A 4,211-nucleotide genomic window follows, 5' to 3' on the forward strand; every position below is an offset into this window, starting at 1 on the left:
TAATGAGCAGTAAGCCCCAATGACACCATGTTCATCTGATTTCAAAATACACCAGGGTCATACCAATTCACATTGCATAAATTAACCACAAATTTATACATGAAAAAGCCAACATACTTGAGTGCAGAATATACCTAAAAAATGTACCATTGTGATATACCGACCCTAGGCCATCTTTACTTGCAGCATCATCATGATTACTGACACGGTACATCATAACAGGAAATGCCAAACTCGAAACCACAAAAGAGCACAGGGCTGTCCGAACACAGATCTTATTTAATATTATGCCACTCAATATTTTCATTCAGCCCTGCCACATGGCTGTTTGTTAGGAAGATAAGTTTTTGCTCCAAATTAATTAGTTTTCTATTAATTTCTTCTTGTGATCTCCCTGTCACCTAAGATCCACCATTCAAATTCTATGAAAGAATGACGCATCTCATCACAGTGTTTCACTAGCGGTGCTTTATCAATATGGTTCTTTAAACAGTTCTTATGCTCGATCATGCGAGTCTTGCACTTCCTGTTAGTTTTTCCTATGTACAACAAAGGACACGGCCATCTGATCATGTAAATTACATTTTCTGTTTTACAATTAGTATGTTCCCTCAATGTCCATTATGAATTCAACCCAAGATTTACAGAAGTCATTTTACGTGTTAAAGAATACATTACACACTCACCACAAGGATGATGTCCCACTACTCGAGGCAGACCCCACAATGTACTTTGTGTCACATCCGAGTTGACAATCTTGTGTATGTCATTTTTCATAACCAGATTACAAATGTTAGTACTTTTTTTGAAAGCCGCCAGTGGTGGCGGAGTGGTCATAATTTTTTTTCCAGTTCTTGCAAATAATGTTCTTCACTTTGTAAGACACATTGCTAAAAGTGTTAACACACACAAAGGGGAACTCTTGTTTGTCTTGACATTTCTTTTCAAAGAGAGCTTCGCGGTTATTATTAAATGCTCGCTTGGCTGATTGTTCAACAATTTTAGCAGGATAACCTCTGTCAATCAGTCTATCCATTAATATGTTAGCACCTTCTTCATAATCATGTCTCATACTACTATTACATTTCAAACGTAAAAATTGCCCAAAAGACAAGTTGTTACGTACATGCTTGGCATGATGGCTCTTATAATGAAGAAGTGCGTTCCTGTCAGTACTTTTCATAAAAGGTTTGACCCAAAGCTGGTTATCTTTGTGATAGATCGTCAAGTCCAAATAGTTTACCTCAATGGAACTCATGGATGCTGTAAATTTCAGATATCTCTTCTGATTATTCAACCACACCACAAAGTTATTAGCCTCATCAATCGACCCACGCCACACCATAAAGACGTCATCGATATATCTCAAGCATTGTGTTATTTGATGTTTAAAAGGATTAACCCCAGAATAGATCACAGTTTGTTCCACCATATCGACATATAGACTGGCCAAATTGGGGGCCATGGCTGCACCCATGGCAGTCCCTTCCACCTGTATGTAGAATTGTCCCAGAAATTGGAAAAGATTATTGACCAAAGCTGTTTCGGCACACCATAAAATAAAGGCGTTGCTCACTGGGTGATTGTCTTCATGTTGTAGTAATGTTTTCTCCACAACTTCCAAGGTGGCTCGTTGTGGGATATTCATGTATAGAGATTGTATGTCTAGGCAAATTAGTACGTCTCTGGAGGGATCAAAAGGCAATACTTCAATTTTAACAATGGGCTCCCTAGTTTCTTGTACATACCTTTTCATTTTCATTACGAATGGACGTAGATAAAAATCTACATATTTCGACAAGGGTTCCAAGATGGAATTGACACCCGACACTATGGGTCTACCTGGAGATTTTTCCTTATTTTTATGTATCTTGGGCAAGATGTAAAAAATGGGGATTCTCGCCGCTTCCCTAGTCAGGTAATCTCCTTCCTGTTTGCTGATTAACTGCAAATCTACTGCTTTGTCAACTTTCTCCCTTATCATTTTCATAAGCCCAGGACTAGGATCTTGATCGATTTTCCGATAGCTGTTGTTATCTGCTATTAATCTGTGACATTCCTCAATGTAATCCTTTTTATTCAAGATAACAATAGCACCTCCTTTATCTGCCTGATGGATAACAATTTTGTCATTTTTGCCCAGGTCTCGTAGCATCGTGATTTCTAACTGACTCAAATTAGAATTCTTGGAAATACCTTTGGTTTTGAGTTTTTCCCCGTCTCGTAAGACCCTCTTTTCGAAAACCAACGATTCTGGAGAATGCGTGTGATAAGGAGGACAGAAAGTAGAAGGGTTTCTCTAGCCGCTAAAATTAGTGTGTACACTGGCGGGTTGATCTTCAAAAACTTCTTTCAGATGCACCTCGCGCATAAAAGCGTTAAATTCTAATCCAAATTCAATGATTTGATATTTAGACACCACTAAATGTAGACCTTTATTCAGGCAGCGTTCTTTATCCTTTGATAGATTCACACTGGATAAGTTGACTACCAACCCTGGTAGCGGCGCGTCTGCATTCGGTCAGTTGTCCATTCCTGCCGAGTGTTCCCTATGCCTAAAAAAGGTGGGCGTCTTGGCCCATTTCTCGCACCTTCATTTCTTCTTGAATTTTGACCCTTTTGCATTGAGTTATTCATATTTCTTCCTCTCTGACCACCCGCATTGATGTCTTCATTTTCACTAAGTGTCACTCCTTCTTCACTGGAACTATATGATGTATTCCTAAACCTAACTCTTTGGTTAGGTCTCTGTCCTCCTGTGGAAGCTCCAAAATTGTAATCCTTTGTGACATATTTGAAGGCCTTGTCATGTGCGTAACTTTTTGAGTCTCTTAACCTTCTCTGTGCTTGATTCCACCTTAAATGCTTGCATTTCTTTCATGTGGGCTTCTAGTTTGGTTTTAAAGATTTCAATGTCAAAGTTCTTTTTCATATCTTCTTCCAAAGCATTTAGATCTACCAGGATTTTCTTAGTGGTTTCCTGGGCTGTTTCGATAATCAATACTAGCCAATCTCTTCCACACTTGTTGGCTATGTAGCTCCACTTTAATTTGAAATCTGTATTATCTAAAAAGAGCCTGGGTTCATTATGCACTATCAGACCCTGAGGTATCACCTGATTCTTGAGATATTCCAACATGATTATGGGATGTAACTCTGTTCATTCCAGTCTCTTGCTAGTCTGTGTGAGTTTGTTCAATTTATCGTCCTTCCCTATGTCACAGAGCTCACTGTCAAAAGCCAAATCTGGTATAGAATCCAAGAGTTGTAAGATATAGTCTTCAGTGTAGGCAAGACTTTTATCGGATGCTGTAGCCATAATGATATATAACTTATACACCTATGGATGAATCTATTAGAAATAATCCAATCTAAACTCAATACAAAAATAGGTACCGTCCTTTGTGTGAAAACCTCTCTAACCTACTACTATAGTGGATCCCTACGAGACAAAAGTTGCCTCACAGACAAATTATTTCATTCCAGGGTCGCCCCACACTAAGGTGATGATCCCTCCTACCAAGTGAGGATACAATATATATATATATTTAACCAAAGGAAGGGATAAACAAACTATAAATGACACAACATAATGTACCCTAAGATACCAAGTATCTTTGCGCAACCACTTAGCAAATATGGGCTGAGTACCATGTAGTCAATAACGATCCAGATGTTTCCTAAAATATAATTTAATTAATTCACTTATTCAAGCACAAAAAACATTTGTTTTAAAACACATATACGCAACATAGCAGTATAAAATAATAAAATGATTCCACCTGACAGAATCAAGTTCACAAATGCTTGATACAAAAAACACAGTGGCAACTTAATTTCTCTTGTTCCCCACTGTGTCAGTATAGCCCAATTTATATAAGTTTCTGTCTTCAGTGTTGTAAGTAACTGGACATGGCCGTGCTACATCGTACAGATTTGTTGGTCCGCTTATCTAATTCTCCATGATCAGCTAAAACAGAAAATATGTTTGGTATGGCAGTTGCTAGTAAAATTATGAAGTTGTGATACAGAACTAGTTTTTGCCAAAAAGTTGAAAGGAGAACAAAGGGCCGATTACAAAGAGCAATTGCCATATTTTGCTTCAAACCCCTAAACCAATCCTGACTTGAAGGCGGGGTTAGGAGGAGAGGAGTAACTGTCCAATCCTAGTGGCAGGGATTATTGCAGGGTACTTCCCCAAGATTGTAAAA

The sequence above is a fragment of the Ambystoma mexicanum genome, chromosome 4q, assembly GCF_040938575.1.
Source record: "Ambystoma mexicanum isolate Mex_15411 chromosome 4q, UKY_AmexF1_1, whole genome shotgun sequence".
NCBI classification, from domain to species: Eukaryota; Metazoa; Chordata; class Amphibia; order Caudata; family Ambystomatidae; genus Ambystoma; species Ambystoma mexicanum.